This window comes from Bos indicus x Bos taurus, chromosome 13, assembly GCF_003369695.1.
Source record: "Bos indicus x Bos taurus breed Angus x Brahman F1 hybrid chromosome 13, Bos_hybrid_MaternalHap_v2.0, whole genome shotgun sequence".
Taxonomy (NCBI): Eukaryota; Metazoa; Chordata; class Mammalia; order Artiodactyla; family Bovidae; genus Bos; species Bos indicus x Bos taurus.
In genome coordinates, this window is record NC_040088.1 from 39,369,214 (window position 1) to 39,388,112 (window position 18,899).

An 18,899-nucleotide genomic window follows, 5' to 3' on the forward strand; every position below is an offset into this window, starting at 1 on the left:
AGAAAGGAAACAAAATGTAATTGAATATTTCAAAGCAACCTGCATTTTTGAAAACTGTATGTGTGTGAATGAATATGATATATATAATATGATATAAATAGGATATATAAAATGTAATTTGATATGTTATTGTATGTATTATGTACATAAGCTTCCCTGGTGACTTAGATGGTAAAGAATCTGCCTGCAATGAAGGAGACCCAGGTTCAATCACTGGGTCAGGAAGATTCCCTGGAGAAGGAAATGGCAACCCACTCCAGCATTCTTGCCTGGAGAATTCCATGGACAGAGGAGCCTGGTGGTATACAGTCCACGGGGTTGCAAAGAGTTGGACACAACTGAGCAACTAACACTTTCATTTCACTTTCTTTCACTTCATTATGTACATACTATAATTTTGCATATGTGTACATATACACACACAAGTATATGGCCAACTAAAACAATATTATCAAAATATTTATTCTTTGACGATGGAAATTTCAGTGGTCATTTTTGGTTTTGTTTCTATTTTTGTACCTTAGATATTTTTCAAATTTTGTTCGGTGAACTTGTTTTACCTTCACCAAGATAAAAAGTTATTTGTTTCAAGGCTGGAAAGAGAACAGACAAGAAATCTTCACCTGAAAACTCTTGTGTGGTAAGTAGTCTGAAGTCAGAGTTCCTGGCCTCAGAGAAGCAGAGCGGGCAAAACAGAATTGTGGACACCTCTGCCCCCTACTGTTCACCTTCAGTAAGTACCTGGTGATCTTTCATCCGTTCTTAGTAGGAAGATCCAAGGAGATTGTTGTTTACAAAATCACAAACTCCTGTGGTTCCTCCTCTCCTCAGTGATCCCCAGCCTGGGGACCTTCGGACTGCACTGAGAAATGTGTTCTCAGATAAAGAATATCGTGACCACAGATAGATAAACCAGGCAAAATATGGATGTCACACATAGGGACACGCAGAGAACCTAAGTTTCTTTCCATTTTTTAAAAACATACTAGTATATAGTACGATGTGCATTGGAAGATTATACATTAATATAGAATATATTTTAAAATATATTAGTCTATATACTGAGTATACACTATTAATATTAACAATGTTACATTGTATGTGTTAAAACACTATATGTATTAATAATATTAATGTTACATGTGTACTTTTATATTGCATATATACTTTACTGTACTTGTATATATCTTATATACTTCATAAGCTTTGTACATATGTACTTTTCCTAGTACTATGCTTTTTAAATGCATGTCTATGTTTGTGTATATATTTATATAGATGTAGTTTTCTATATGAAGAGTACACAGTATGTATATATACTGTATATGATGTATATACTATATATGATATATATATATATATATATGTATGTATGTATGTATGTGGTGGCTCAGACTGTAAAGAATCCACCTGCCAATACAGGAGCTGCAGGAGATGGAGGGGGTTCAAGCCCTGGGTTGGGAAAATCCCCTGGAGAAGGGAATGGCTACCCACTTCACTGTTCTTGCCTGGAGAGCCCCATGGACAGAGGAGCCTGGCGGGCTACAGTCCATTCAGTCACAAAGAGTTGGACACGGCTGAGTGACTAACACTTATGTAGAATATACACAGCATTCACACACACACATACTTTTACAAACGATTTTGCATTTGTCAGTGTTTTATTTTAATGAAGAGCCCAAAGTGTGACTAACATCTGCATTTTAATTCTACAGCTGGTAAAAGCATTTCTTCCTTGGGAAGTTATTCGAAGTCCCAATTTGCTTTAGAAGTTGACACATCTGAGTTTCTTTTGGCTGTTATTATTTATGAAATTCAGCATTTCCTCAGAGCCAGCTTTGATATAATAAAGCCTTCAGATCTCCAGTCTCACAACCAATTTATTTACAGTCAGTAAAAGACATTGAAGCCCAATGCCTTTCTTAGACATGCTTTCAATAGTACCCATAGAATTCAGTTACATGTGCTGGTCTGAAGGAAAAATGTGGGCAATGTGATAAACACAGCCTTGCCTTGGCCATAACCAAATTAAAATATCTGCCTCAACAGTGGTAGTTAGGGAACCAAATAGACTGAAAAGAAAACAAGGGGAAAAATTTAAATTTGAAAGCAAACAGGCTTACACAGTATTTCCTGATGGCAGATTCTGAACCATGAGGCATGAAAACCAAGCATTAATAACCTCAACAGTTGTTGTGTTATTTTACGAGATTTCATCATCAAATATTAAAACTTAGTCTAGACTTTTTTATACCATATCATATTCTTAAATCTGCTTTTAAAACCTGGGATAATTCCTTTAAAATGAATCCATATATATGTAGAACATATGATTCAGAAATACATAGGATGAAGTTTTGTGACACTTATAAATAAGAACTTGTCATTTCCAAGCATAAGCATTTTTGTTTTTCATTTAACACTTGCCTGGTATTTAACCTGTCCATCCCTCTAAGAGTGTGTAGAGTGAAACTATACAAACATTTGATTCCAACCCTATGATATTCTGGAAAAGGCAGAACTATGTAGAGAATATAAAGTATCAGGGATTGCTTAGAGAGTGGGGAAGGGGGGGACAAGGAAGAAGACATAGTATACTTAGGGAAGTGAAACTACTTTTTAACACTGTAATGGTGGATACATGTCATTATATGTTTATCCAAACCCATGGAACGTACAACATCGAGAGTGACCCATGTCAGCTATAGGCTCCGGGTGATGATGACGTGTCCATGTAGGTTCATTAGCTGTAACACAGGGACCATCTGGTAGGGATATTGATGGGGAGGCTTTGGGGAGTACAGAGGGAATATGGGAAATCTCTATACCTTCCTCTCAATTTTTCTGCAAATCTAAAACTACTCTGAAAAAAAAAATCTTAAAAAAACAGTTAACCTAAAAGCAGTATAAAAAAAAAAAAAGATAAAATCATGTGACTTCATTTATAATGCCTTCTATTTAAGAATGGCACCAATAAACATGATTTATACTACAAGTATATCAACCACACCACACACCATCCCAACCAGCTCTTCCCTCACATTGATGACTTCTATCTTTGTTTCCTGGATTGTCATATTCCCTCTAAAAGCAAATCCCCATACCAGCCCAGGGAAGTCACATGCGACTCTCCAAAGAGCCTCATAATCGGGAGAAAGCACACATTCTTGGTCACATTTTGTTCTCACTTTAGTTGTTGTTTCTTCAGTTCAAACCAAAACAAGGCAAGAGTGGCAGGGTGAAGTAACCGTGGAGAGTAAACACTTACTTGGCATTTCCCCCAGAGGCTGTTTGCAGATAGCAGCTGGTGAGTCATGAGAACAGGTCTCCAGGGATGCTCCACCTCTGACTCAGGGTGGAGTGGGTTTCGGGCCCTTCGCACAGCTCGGCTCCCTGAGTAACTGATCCAATCACAGCTGATCCAATCACAGCAAACAAACGCTGCTTTCATTCAGTCTCCACTCAGAGATTCCAGCAACACAGCCAAGGAAGCTAGGTGGCACAAAAACGACCGATAATAGAAATTATTGAGAGTCCTCGGCAGATAGAGCTGCAGGCTGAAACAGATTTGCCTGTCACTATCCTGTGTGTCCCCGAAGGGCAGGGTGTCACTGCGCCCGGCCAGGTTTCACCGGGTGTTTTCAGTTTCCTTGTTGATTTCTGAATGCCTCTGTGAAGGAATTTGTGTGAGAAATAGACCTATTTTTATTCACAATGACTTCACCATCTGCCCTGGTATTTTGTGTACACAGATTCATGTCCTGCATGTTAACGTATTCCAATCTGTGAACCCTCCCAGACTCGAAATGTCTTTTTAAAGAGTAACAGGATGCTATGAACACTCTGTTTCATGGTGTAGAACTGATAACTACTAAAGGTTCTTCGAGCCATTCAAAAAAGAATGGCTTTAAAAATAAAGCTGCGGGAATATCTCATTCACAATGAGGAAACTATATAGTGGCTTGTTTAGTTTTGTTTTGTTTTTTAAGTCTGTAGGAAAAATGCTCTCACCAAATGTTTAAATTAGTGGAGACTTTTCTGTGGGTGAGTTCTCCTTTCCACGTGTTTTGGAAATAATTTAAGAATCGGAATCAGAAGACTGGTGCTGTCTCCATGATTTATTTATTCTTGAATACGCCCCTTAACTGCTCTGTTCTTTTGAGTTCCTTATATGTAAGAGGAGAACAAAAGAGCCTGAACCCATGTGAAAAGGTTGCCAAAAGTTTGAAATGAAGTGATATGAAACATATATCAACAACTGCCCAAATATGTCAAATCCTGTTATGATTAAGGCTTAGAGTTTTGTGGTGAGATTTCATGACTAACACATAAATAAACGGGTGTTAAAGATACAGTGACTTCATTTAAATCAGTATCTTTTAAATGGTTATTTAATAAATGTCGCTGTGAGTTTTGTAACAAAATTAAGGTTTCTTGGAATATAGAAAATGAGTATTCGTAGTGTTTCTGTATATTAAAAAAAAAAAAGTCTATGTCCAGATATGTTCATTTCCAGCCATAAACAGTTTGTATTGTTGCTCTTGTTCAGTCACTAAGTTGTGTCCGACTCTATGTAACCCCATGGACAGCAGCATGCCAGGTTTCCCTGTCCTTCACTATCTCCTGGAGTTTGCTCAAACTCGTGTCCATGGAGTCAGTGATGCTCTCTAACCATCTGTCCTCTGCTGCCCTCTTCTCCTCTTGCCTTCAATCTTTCCCAGCACCAGGGTCTTTTCCAGTGAGTGGGCTCTTTGCATCAGGTGGCCAAAATATTGGAGCTTCAGCATCAGTCCTTATAATGAATATTCAGGGTTGATTTCCTTTAGGATTGATTAGTTCGATCTCTTTGCAGTCCAAAGGACTAAGAGTCTTCTCTACCACCACAGTTTGAAAGTGTTGATTCTGCAGTGCTCAGCCTTCCTTATGGTCCAACTCTCACGTCCACACACGACTACCAGGAAAATTATAGCTTTGACTGCCAACAGACCTCTGTTGGCAAAGTGATATCTCTGCTTTTTAATATGCTGTCTAGGTTTGTCATAGCTTTCCTTCCAAGGAGCAAGTGTCTTTTAATTTCATGGCTTCGGTCAATGTCAGCAGTGATTTTGGAGCCCAAGAAAATAAAATCTGTCACTGTTTTTCCACTTTTTCTCCATCTATTTTCCATGAAGTGATGGGACCAGATGCCCTGTCATGGCTATGTTTTCTCTTATACATTTTAAAAAGTGAGATTAAAACATATCATGAAATTCACATTTTTAAAGTGTATACTCTAGGAGTTTTCAGCATATACACAATCACCACTATGCATTTCCCAAATATTTTCAAACCAAAAAAAGAAAAAAAATCACACACCCATTAGCCCTAACTTTCCTTCCCCCTTCCCCTCAGTCCCTGGCAAACACTAAGATAGTTTTTATCTCTGAGGATTTTCCTTTTCTGAATATTTCGTATTAACATTCCTGGCTTCTTTTTCTTAGCATAATGTTTTCAAGGTGCATCCATGTTTTAGGATATTCCAAATATTTTCTCATATTCTGTAGACTGTCCTTTCACTCTCTTGATAGTATCTTTTGGTGCACAATCATTTTGGATTGTGATAAATTCCAATTTATCTAATTTTTCTTTTACTACTCACGCTTTTGGTGGCTCAGCTGGTAAAGAATCGGCCTGCAAAGCGGGACACCTTGGTTCAATCCCTGGGTTGGGAAGATCCCCTGGAGAAGGGAAAGGCTACTCACTCCAGTATTCTGGCCCAGAGAATTCCGTGGACTGTATAGTCCATGGGGTCACAGAAAGGGGGACACAACTGAGTGGCTTTCACTGTCACTTCATATATACATATATGATTGTACAGACCTTTTTCAGCGAAGTGGTGTCTCTGCTTTTTAATACGCTGTCTGGGTATTAGGCATTATATATATATGTATGTGTGTGTGTGTCAAGGTTTATTTCTAAAGCCTCAATTCTGTTATTAATCTCTATGTCTACTCTTATGCCTGTACCACACATTCTTGATTACTATAGCTTGGAAAGTTTTAAAACTGAGGATAAGCAGTTTGCTCTCCCTTTCAAGATTGTTTTGGCTATCTTCGTTTCTTACATGTCCATGGGAACTTTGGTATCGGCATGTCAGTTTTTGCAATGAAAGCCAAGAGGAATATTGATAGAGATTGTATTGAATATGTAGAACAATTTGGGTAGCCAAGCATCTTGTTATTAATATTGAGTCTTCCAGTCCATGAGACTAGATGTCTTTAATACTCTTCTTTGTTAGCTCACTGGTTAGTTAGTGATTCAAAAGAAATTTCCTTAAATGCCTAGAAGCAGTGAGTTCCCATCTTGATTGTTGGGTTTTGTGTTGGTATGCAGGTGTCCCTTCAAGACTCAGCTGGCATTTGGAAATTCTGCCTTATCCCTTACTTTTATTTGAGCAGAGTTTCAAGGTCAGCCAGAAGAGAGAGCTTATGGCTTACAGCTTAGGGCTTACCTCTATGCATGAGCACAGCCCTGGGCATGTGCACGGCTCCATGACTCTCAGATATGTCATAGCTTTATAAATCTCCCTGAAGCATCTTTTACCCCAACTTTTCCTTTTCACATTTTTGATTTGCCTGTTGTTTTCCCTCCTGTTCCTCATCACTGAATTATTAAAATATTGCTACAGCAATGTTTGTTTTCAGCAAATACCCTGCCAAAAGGCTGCTGTTCTGAGGGACTCTGAGTCAAGTCTAATAAAGACAAGGCTGAGAAGGGGAACCATAGACAATTAAAATAATGACAGTTCCCTGGGAATTGGGCTTGGACCATCAGTGGCTGCCAGGCTGCTGGTTTTCCCCAAGATGTATGTTGTTTCCAAGGTTACCATGGAGCTGGGAGGGGAGGAAGAGAGATGAGAGAAGTTCTAATAAGACTCCACAGACTTGCTTTTCTTCCCAAGATTAGGTAGCTTTTCTTGAATTAACACACCCTGGATTGTTGTCTTTGATTAATTTCTGAGATCTGAGAAAGTCTATTCTGATCGTTTCTGCCAACATTCTCATTGATTTTATAACATAGAAAATTTTCAAAAGTTCTTACTCTGTCATTCCTCCTGACATCGTGCAGCCATATCTTTTCAAATTAATAAATAATTCCCTTACTTGAGTTCATCAGAACCTAGAGAAAATAGCCTTAAAATGCTAAGTTCTTAATTTGACTAAGTAGCATATGCATTATTCTAGAAATAAAATAAGAAGCTCCATTCTTAACCTTGGGAAAGCTACATTTTTGGAAGTCATCTCTATATTGATTACAGGCAGAGCAAACCACTCCTGGTTTCAATGTAAGCATATAATTTATCCTCCAGAATAAATCTGGGCAACTAAGTGTAGTCTATTCTCTTCCTCTTCCAGATATCGCTTAAACCAAATGAGCTGAATTTGTTACTTCTCACAATAGAATTCTCCTTGTATCTTTGAATTCCTAGCTAGTGCCTTTTACTATGATATTTCAAACTCAAATTTTGTTATCCTTCATTATGATTATTGATCTGAAGAAGCTACATAGTTCAAACAACCTTGTGGTTAAAATCCATTTAAAGCAGAATCAGATGTATTACAAAATTCCATGGTCTACTTTGGAAAGCACAATGCAATTTAAATTTGTAAACTATGAATATAAAAGAAAAGGGTAAAAAAAAAAAAAAAAAGCTAGCATCTCTAGAGGAGAAGGCAATGGCACCCCAATCCAGTACTCTTGTCTGGAAAATCCAAAGGACAGAGGAGCCTGGTGGGCTACAGTCCATGGGGACTCGAAGAGTCAGACACGACTGAGCGACTTCACTTTCACTTTTCACTTTCATGCATTGGAGAAGGAAATGGCAACCCACTCCAGTGTTCTTGCCTGGAGAATCCCAGGGACGGGGGAGCCTGGTGGGCTGCCGTCTATGGGGTTGCACAGAGTCAGACACAACTGAAGTGACTTAGCAGCAGCAGCAGCATCTCTAGAGCATCTACTACCATGTTCTAGATACTGTGCCTAGGATTAATTTTCACATGTCATGTAAATTTGTTACTTCCAACAATCTTTCAAAGAATAGAAAAAATTCCTGTTTTACAAATTACAAAATGAAGACTTTAAATAAGATGTCCAATGTTACACAACTAGCAAATAATAGAATCAGGCTTCAAAAATCAATCTGTTGGGAAGTCCCTGGTGGTCCAGGTAGTTAAGACTCCATGCTTTCACTAACAAGGGCATGGGTTCAGTTCTTGGTTGGGGAACTAAAACTCCACAAGCCTCTCGGTGCAGTCAAAAAAAAAAAAAAGTTCATTTTTCATTTTATTAGGCTTTGGTTTTGAAAATAACTTTAATGATAAATACATCTTCTGATTTCTTGAACTTCCATGAAATTTAAAATCGTCTGGAACCTATTATACAGAGTGAAGTAAGTGAGAAAGAAAAACACCAATACAGTATACTAACGCATATATATGGAATTTAGAAAGATGGTAACAATAACCCTGTATACGAGACAGCAAAAGAGACACCGATGTATAGATCAGTCTTATGGACTCTGTGGGAGAGGGAGAGGGTGGGGAGATTTGGGAGAATAGCATTGAAACATGTATAATATCATGTATGAAATGAGTCACCAGTCCAGGTTCGATGCACGGTACTGGATGCTTGGGGCTGGTGCACTGGGACGACCCAGAGGGAGGGTAGGAGAGGGAGGAGGGAGGAGGGTTCAGGATGGGGAACGTGGGTATACCTGTGGGAGATTCATTTCAATATTTGGCAAAACTAATACAATATTGTAAAGTTTAAAAATAAAATAAAATTTAAAAAAAAATTAAAAAAAATAGTTTAAGGGATTTTTCCAAGTTAGAGTATACAGATTTTATTTTCCTACTTGATTTTTTTAGATAACAACCAGGAGTAAAATCTTTGTTCTGCAGGTCACAGAGTATAGCTCAATAAAGAATGCATTATTATCAGGAAAACATGAATCACAAATGAATGTTAATATTGCCTAGAGTTTGTAGGCAGATAATAGACTGTTAGGCATTGTTATCAAAATATACCCTGTTCACAACAAGTGCCCAAACTGCTTATTTTAATATATTTCTTTTAGCCATTTTAATTACATATTTGGATTTTCAAAAATATCGCTAAACCTGTAATAAAACTAATGTTCCAAACCACTAAGATTTCCTTGGAATGCTCTCAGCATTTAAGCACATGGCACTCAAATGAGTCATTGTCCTAGGATAACTTTCTTCTTAATGTTGCAGTACTTTCTTATAGGGATTTTGACTTTTCAAACAAATTCATATCAACTGATGTTTTACATTCTTACACAAAAATTATATTGAAGTTCTTTTTAAACAACATCAAAATACGTAACAAGTAACATTATCACTTTCCCATGATTCCAGCTGGCCCTTTCTCTTATCTCAGAGAGTGACTTGTACACAGGGTGGTGACTCTGGCAGTGTACGTGACCTGCTATTTTTGTAAGATCCATAAACTCTGTGTGACTGAGGCTTGTCTTTGTAGTGGATCCAGAAACGTGTATGCTCTGATATACTCAGAAAATAGGTCATTGTATCACTTTCTAAGTGGTTTCATCAGGCAGGGGCTATCTTTTTCTGTTTGTTATCAAGATGTCTCTTGTGTAAGGTAACTGGATACCTATATTAACAGTTTTCTAGTACTTCCAGTTTCTAAAGATTGTGAATGTCTAGTGTGTGTAAGATAGTTTCTTTGATATGAAAACAAAAGTGTATATTGTGGTTGGTATTTTAGCATCCATATGAGGAGAGGATAGTATAGTCAATGTCTTATTTTATGCAAACTTCAAATAGATACTTGCAAATGTTGGGACTCTTTAAAGAATACTATTCATAATAAGAGTGCTAGAAACATGCCCCCAAATGACCAGAAATACTACAAGGGAACTAAGCCATCTGCTTGGTACTCTCATTTACTTAAAGTAAAAATACTTTTTGTGAGAAATTAAATCCTAGTTTGAATTTCACAACTATAGAGATCAAACTAACATTATCAAAGCATTGTGGAAATTCCACGCTGATAAATTAAGAGAAAATATATTTGGGAAAGATGAATTATTGGTGGCTCCAGCAAAAAAAGAAAAATGCAAAATCACTTTGCATGTGTTCCACTTTAGGTGTGGCCAGGGAAGTTCCTGCTAAACCAATTTTCCCACACACACAAAAAAAGTCATAAACTTGAATGATTTTCTTTAACTGCCTGGAATTAGAACAGAGAAGACAAAAAAAAAGGAAGATTATAGCAGAGAATCTATTTGGAAGTCAAAATGGTGGATGGTGATTTTCCTATTTTTTAATGACTTAAGCCTGAGAACAGGCTGAAATCAGCACTGTAAGTAAAAACATTGGTGGAAAATTCATTATTTCTCTGACCTAAAAAACCAGAGGACATAGTATGGAGTAAATATTGCCACCATATTTTATTAAAAGCTTGTTTTCCAGTCCCTTGAATAGTGATTTTTTTTTTTTAAGATTCTATTTAAGCTTTACAGAAAAAAATCATTGTGTGTGTAATTTAATGTTTTTACACACTAAATCAAGACTTGTGCATGAAATATATATGTGTATGTATACATATATATTTCAGAAAGAGTGATAGAGAGGTACAGATTTGAATCCCTATGTAAAGAAGTTACCAACTTACTGGCTGATTTTGAGCCATGCACAAACAGGGCAAACTAAAGCAAACTTTGAATTGTGCCAGAGAGACAGTCTTTATGAGTCCAAGATAATGCTTGCCAAAATTTAGAAAATCACCATTTTATTTAGGAATACAATAGAATTTAGAGTCTGTACCTTCAGAATATTCAGGAAACAATACAAAGTCACCCAACAGGTAAAAAGATGATAATTTAATACATTCTTAAGAAAAAAATCAATCAATGGAAACCAATTCCTAAATGAACGTATATAGGAATAAACAGACATGATTTTATTTTCACTATATTTACTATTTTCAATGCCAAAAAGAAAAATAGGCTCTCAATAAATAAAAATATAAAAAGTTTCATCAAAAAATAGAAACTATGAAAAGTCTCAAATGGTAACTCAAGAAGGAAAAATTCAGTATATGAAACACATATGCACTTAACAGCAGAATGGAATTGACAAAGGAAGGAATCATTAAATAAGGAGACAGATCAATAGAACTTTTTCAATCTGAAGAACAACAAAAACTTAAAAACTAAAGTGAACAAAGCCTTATGGACTTGTGAAAAAGTATCTAAATTTCCAGCATATGTATAGCTGGGGTCCCAGAAGCAGAGAAAAGAGAAAACTAGACATGAAAGAATTAATAATAAATTCTCAATTTGCTGAAAGATATAAATTACAGAATCAAAAGACTCAGTGAATCCCAAGTGTGGGTGTGCATAAAATGAGTAAGCATGCCATAGTCAAACTGCTAAAAACCAAAGGGAAAAAATCTTTTTAAAGCCAGAGAATATGACACATTATCTATATGCCAAAAGTGATTCAAATATCTTCTGATTTTTTATCAGAAAATTTGAAAGTCAGAAGAAAATAGAACAACATAACAAACTGATAAAGAAAAAAACTGTCAAACCACAATTCTACATCCAACAAACATATTTGTCAAAAATGAAGCTGAAATAAAGACAATCTCAGATAAAAGAAAACAAGGACAATATTCATTAGTGACTTGTACTTACAAAATGCTAAAGTAAATTCCTCAGGTTGAAGAAAAATGATACAAAAGGGAAGTATTTAAATCATCAGGGAGCAATGAAAGACAGTGGGGAAAATGACATGAATGTTTACACAAAGTATTCTAGGGAATCTACTAATCTCAAAACTCAAAATTTAATTTAAAAAGATACCACATCAATTGTACTATTGTATACAATGAACAAAAAAGCAAAATGAGGAATATAATAAAGTAAAGCACTAAACACATATGAGAATTAAAAAATCAAATTGTTTGGATATTCCACAACACAGGATGTATTGAACAACAAAAGCAACTGAAGATGAATTTTAAAAAATTACAACATAGGAACAAATCACCCTAAGGAAGAGGAAATAGAAACAAGAGACACAAACAAAGGTCTCCAGAGGAAATGGAGAATATATTACTGGACCCTGGAAGAAAGGCTACCTTGTTTAAAAGCGGCAGAAAACTTGGCCATACTGTTTTCTACCAATGAGTGAAAAAGAAGAACTTGTAATTAATACACTTGGATATTTAGCTGAGATTTCCAAGTGAGGCTGGAAGATGTGAACTTGTTTCTCCTTGCTGCTTGTAGTAAAATGCTAGAAGAATGACATCAACTGAGCAATGAACTGTTAGGCAAAAAGGAACCAGCATTTGATGATCTGGAAAATTCTCGGTCTTTGCAGATAATGTGCTCTGGATCTAGGGCCAAGGGTGTGACTGGAAAACCATTTGCTAAAGAGACTAGATGCATGACTCATGGATTCAAACAACCTTCTCAGCAGACATCAGGAATAGAGATGGGTGATCCAGGGACAATTGGTGTAGAATGCCCTTGTTTATCATTGTAGATCCCTTTGCCTTCCATGGGAAACTCACAATGTTTTTGAGAACTTTATAAGAGCAGAAACACAGCCAGCCTGGACTGAGAGGAACAGAAATGAGATGAAATGAAGGATGAAACCACTCCAAAGGCAGAACTGTGGACCCAAAGTCCGGAGAAGGCAGAGCTACTATCCTGGAGAACTCAGAGGATTGAGCATCAAGCCACAGGGAATTGTCTTATAACCTAATGGAACTTGTACTGATGACCTGACCCCTTTATTAACTCTATTTTATCCCTTTAGAAATACGAATGTTGATCTTGTGCCTGTTCCATTACTGTATTGTGGAAACAGATAATTTGTTTTCTAGTTTCACAGCTTTTTTGGATGAAAAGAAATTTTGACCCAGAATGAGGCATAGCAAATTTAACTCATACCTGATTTAGATAGTTTGTGTGTGCTTAGCCACTCAGATGTGTCTGACTCTGCAATCCCATGGACTAGAGCCCGCTTGGCTCCTCTGTCCATGGGATACTCCAGGCAAGAATATGGAGTGGGTTGCCATTTCCTCCTCCAGGGGATCTTCCTGACCCAGGGATCAAACCCACATGTCTGGTGTCTCCTGCATTGGCAGGTGGATTCTTTACCACTAGCACCACCAGTTATTTACCTCAGGGTAAATTATTTGCCTTATCTTTTCAATATAACAACCAGCTAAGAAAGAGAGAGAAGAAAACAAAGCCTTTAGGAGACTGGAGTTCAGGTTGGGCCACAGTGAATGAGGCAGAAGATCTGATGAAACTGTGTCCTCATCTGTGAACTGGGAATAAAAATACCTGTCTCCCACAACTGTAGAGAGGATTAAATTAGCTAGTACATCCTTGGCACCTATGACAAGGACTGTGAGAAAACATGCCCTCATTAAGTATTACATACCCCCACCCTCTCCTCCTTCCTAATACCCCTTATTCCCACACCCACTCCATTACTACCACTGCTTCTTAGGTCAAAGCGTATTGCTCATTGTGTCTCGAGGACATGCTAGAGGTGTAAGTAAAAATCAGATTCAAGGGCTTTACATTTACCTGTAAAAAAGACTATACCTTTGAAAAAGAAGAAATATCTTAAGCTACATTGGTTCTCCCGAGTGTTTTTTATGAGGACATGAAGGCATCAAAAATACTATGTGAATTTTCACTTAATTTATGAAACTATCTCTCCCCTAAAATGTCCATCTAAAACATTTAGGAGTTCCTTATTTTGTCTTCAAGTTGGATTTTTTAAAGTGAAGTGAATATATGCTGCTATTTCAAAACTCTTAGGTTTTTGTATGGTTTTCCTTTAGAAATTTAATTCTCTCTGTTGAAAGGTTTATAGGTTATTTGAATTAATGTTTTTAAAAACTCAAGATTCAAAAAATCTGTTGTCATGTGTATCCACAGAAACCAACCCAACTAAAAAAACCAACATAATTGCCAGATGAACTGCAATTTCTCCTACTGCCAGGCCATGTTGACATTGTTGGAATTCCCATGTCAGCACAGGGCAGGTCATAAAGTAATAGCTGCTGTGAGTTAGACTTGTTCAATGTCAGACGGTGTTTAGGGGATAATTTCATTATTTTAGTTATTTAGATGATCGTTGTAATGAATATTTGAGAATATTTGTTTTAGGAAACATTTAAAATTATTTGTTTTAGGAAAGGAAAGATGTAAAAACAGTCAAGGGGATAAGGAAGTATTGAGAAAGATACAGCTTTGGACTGATTTCTGAAAGAAAATGTCTGAGTATACAGTATTATTTGTTTTACGTTCGTTTAAACAATGGTGAGTGAAATGATATTTTTATATGTCATTTCATATATTTCATTTTATATGTCATTTCATTTCAGTCAACCTTCATTAGAACAATTGGTGAGCAATTACAATTCAACAGCCGAACATTTATCTATCTGTCCCCTACGTGAAGGCTTCCCTGGTGGCTCAGCGGTAAATAATCTGAGCGCAATGCAGGAGACATGGGTTCAATCCCTGGGTCAGGAAGATCCCCTGGAGAAGGAAATAGCAATGCACTCCAATATGCTTGTCTGGAGAACTCCAGGGACAGAGGAGCTGGGCAGGCTACAGACCATGGGGCACGAAGAGTTGGACAAGACTTAGCAACTAAACATCAACACCCTATTGCATAAATAAAACATTTTTAAGCCAACAACAAAAATAATAAATTCCAGTAGAAACTGTTTTTCTCTGATTACCACAAAAACACAAAAATAATAACATAAGTAATAGAAAACTTTATAAGTCCCCTAAAGATAATGGACAGACAGGTTCAACCAAGGCTTGCTTTGATATTTGTAGGAATAAATCTAACCTATCTACTCTAATGTACCATTAAACTTTTATCAGATAATCATCAGAGTGCCTGAGGATTAAAAATCATTGTAGCTGAATAATGTATGCTAAAATGTATATCATCTATGTTAAGGTAGTAATCATTGTGCATTAGCCCATTTTGAGTTTAAGAACTAAAATCTTGACAACACAAGGAGAATATTTTTTTGACTTTGATAATGCAGTATGAGAATATAAATGTGGGTCATCTTAGCTTCCATTTGAGTAAGGCATTAGAATTGCATCATGCACCGTTTTAATATATTCACTGAGTTGTTGTTCAAACATGCTAGAGGAATCTGAAACAACTTTCCAGAGTGTTTTTTCTTGAACCTTCTTTATCATTATAGTCTTAATCCTTTCTTATGAGGAATTTGCTAGACTACAATAACCTGTGTCCTTATACCTAATCTCCCTTTTGTTAAAATTTTAATCAGTTCTTTAATTCACACTGAAGCATGAAGGGTACTTACATCATCGTGCCTTCCTGGGGCATAGAAAAGCATTTTGGTCTCAACCAGAGGACATGGTAGAGATGAGACACAGTGGGGCTTTCTAGCGTCCCCACCCACCCCAGCCCTTGACTGATCATCACACTTATTCTAAGAGTCTGGCTATACACTCGCCTATAGACTAAGCTTTCTATTCAGCCTTTCTTTTGAAAATAAGAAACCATGAATATTCTTTCCGAAAGCTCTAATCTCTTATTTACCCCATGTGGATTTGGCCTCAGCATGGGAAACTGCTTATGTACTTTTGTGTTTTTGCTTATTATTATTATTGCACTTCAGTTTCATAACCTTTCTCTCTTTTGGAAACTGAAGAGAGACTTTATATGACGCTTTGAAGAGAGGATAAGACATTAGTGAAGTTGCTCAGTTGTGTCCAACTCTTTACGACCCCATGGACTGTAGCCTATCAGGCTCCTCCATCCATGGGTTTTTCCAAGTGGTTAAGACTCAGAGCTTACAGCACAGGGGACAAAGCTTCCATCCCTAGGGGAATAGAAATAGGAAGATCCCCCATTACTTTCACATTCTGAACAATTTTAATAAAGTCTTTTTCTGCTTCAATTAAAAAAAAAAAGAATACTGGAGTGGGTTGCCATTTTCTTCTCCAGGAGATCTTCCCGATCCAGGGATCAAACCTGAGTCTTCTCCATTGCAGGCAGACTCTTTGCCATCTGAGCCACCAGGGAACACCCGGGTTCAATCCCTGGGTCAGGAAGATCTCCTGGAGAAGGAAATGGCAACCCACTCCAGTATTCTTGCCTGGAAAATCCCATGGACGGAGGAGCCTGGTAGGCTACAGTTCATGGGGTCGCAAAGAGTCAGACACGACTGAGTGACTTCACTTTCACTTGAAGAGAGGATAAGACATTATTGTGGATACGATACAGGGTTGGGGGGCGGGCATTGGTTGTTAGACAGTATCTTTAAGAATAACTATTGGGAACACAATACCTTCCATTTATCTCAGGTTTTCAATGAGAATATAATTCTTTGGTTCATAAAGGAAGATTACAACTATGGAGCTGAGGAATAAACTGTGTTTAAGATGGGGCTCGCTCTACTCATATGAAATTATTTTATTTGATAGTCTTCCAGAAGCCTCCAATTTTCCAGTATGAAAATGGACCACGTGGGGCACAGCACGGTACTGTAGCAAGTCTGTCCTAATGGTCAAAGCCATCCAACACAATCATCTTTGGCCAAGACCTCATGAAAGAGTTACTGGATTTCTTTGTGCAACTCAGTACACATGGCTGAAATGAGGGCTTGGGGGGCTTTGAAAATGTGTATATGAGTAATGGGCAGGGGAAAAAAAAGAAAAAAATCCAAAGTTACAGCAAGGCCACATGAGAGATGTAAGCTCTTGGTTGAGGGGCTCTCAAAAAGAGGAAAGGGCAGACTTAATGTCGGCTTGTGTCTCTGAACCTGTTCTGACTGCATCATTACAGGAAAAAAGGAAAATTAGGACAGAGCACCACCCACATTAAGACAATGGTTTGCTTTGTAATAGAGTGGATTGCATCTCATCTACCTTTAAGCATCATCACTTACCACAGTGCATGACTCATGTCAGAGACACAATAAACATTTGTTGAGTCAATGAATGAATACAATAGTATAATTTTAGTTTCAGGATTTCCTGGGATTCCATAAAGACATTTTATACCCTTTTAATGTAAGCAGTAACATCTCTAGGTGTGCTAGGTTTTTTTTACAGCTCCATAAAAAAATGTAGGAAAACAAAAGAATCAGAGTCAGTTGTGACTATTTATAGTATACTGAAAAACAGTTCACAGAAATTGCTATCAAGTGATTGTTTTTCATTGAAGAATAACCTCTGATGGTTAAGACAACTAGAGGGAAGGACTGAAAGTGACACAGCAGGTTGCGAGACTTTGAAATTACAGGGGAAATCAGTCTTGAAGAGCAGGAGAAGAATTAAAAGTTATTTTTCATACTAATAAGGAAGGCTAAGCGCCAAAGAATTGATGCTTTTGAATTGTGGTGTGGGAGAAGACTCTTTTTAGAGTCACTTGGACTGCAAGGAGATCAAACCAGTCAATCCGAAAGGAAATAAACCTTGAATATTTATTGGAAGAACTGATGCTGAAGCTGAAACTGCAATACTTTGGCCGTCTGATGAGAAGAGCTGACTCACTGGAAAAGACCCTGATGCTTGGGAAGATTGAAGGTATAAGAAGAAGGAGGCGGCAGAAGATGAGATGGTTGCATAGCACCACCAGCTCAATGGACATGAGTTTGAGTAAACTCCAGGAGATATTGAAGAACAAGGAAGCCTGGCTTGCTGAAGTCCATGGGGTCTCAAAGAGTCAGACATGACTTAGCTACTGAACAACAGCAATAATAGATTGATTCAATTTAAAAATCATCTTAATACATATAACAACAACAGAATACTCTGTTATAGACTACGACTTAATGTTCTTTCAGATTCATGGTTGAATTTAACGTAGTGTCACTGAGATCAACAGACACCCAGAATAAACCAGCTGACGTTCTCAAAGGGTTGATTTGCTATATTTATCCCAGACTTCAAATAAGCATCTCACCATGAGAAAAGCAATGACAGAAGCACTGTTTGCCAAGTTTTCTGATGTTGATCATTTAAATATTTTGGGAAAATACACACCACACAATGGATGTGTTTTAAGTTTTCTACTTGCCTGCAGTTTACTCATTCAACACATAGTTTTGAGAGCCCAGAAGGTGGCAGGCTATGTGCAGGAGATCTACATAAAGATCATTGCAAACCCAGAATGTCTGACCTCCAAGGCATCATGCATGTAGCAAGTTGAGGGGGGTAGAGGAGGAATAATCATGCAAACATTAGACACAAAATGTGCAGTCAGGTTTCCATAAGTCCAGTGGAGGAAAATGAAGTGGGAAAGATGACAGCAATTGAAGAGGGAGGCAGAGGAGCTGTTCGAGAGGGAGGGAGAGTGTTCTCCATGGAGGTCAAGTTTCCACCAACCCTGAAGGAAGCAATAGTGTGAGCACTGACATGGCCAGGGAGGAGAATTCCAGGCAGAGGGCCCTGCAGGCAGAGGCTCCAAGGCTGCGCTATTTCTGTAGGTTTGGAAGAAAAGCAGAGAGTCCAGGCAGTCTAGATGGGGTGCAGAGAAGGCAGTGGGGTGTGAAGGATGCTGAGTTACGGGTGCAGAGAGAGTCTAGGCCCAAGTAAGGACCCGTGTGAGCCACAGTGAGGCTGCCGGGTCAAGTCTCACAACAGGTCCTCTTAAGGAGTCTGACAAGCCTTGCTGGGCAGCTCTGTATTAACCGAAGGTTAGAAAATTCACTTTCCTGAAACACTTCTGTCACCAATTGTGTGGCTTTTCCACTTCAACTAGTGCTCCCATTCTCTGCAGACACCAGTGGTGTGTCCTACATTTTAATTCATTTCTGACACCGACTACCCAGAGTCAGTG

The 18,899-nt window shown here is 37.7% G+C and overlaps 1 long non-coding RNA gene across 1 annotated transcript in view; it reads right to left on the bottom strand.

Annotated features, from left to right (window-relative positions):
- LOC113903399 overlaps positions 1–3,668 on the bottom strand; it is a 49,827-nt gene extending 46,159 nt beyond the window's left edge. Inside the window, exon 1 of the long non-coding RNA XR_003514098.1 lies at positions 3,269–3,668. This is a non-coding gene — a long non-coding RNA (uncharacterized LOC113903399). The remainder of the gene's footprint in view (positions 1–3,268) is intronic.
- Between the last annotated feature and the right edge of the window lie 15,231 nt (positions 3,669–18,899).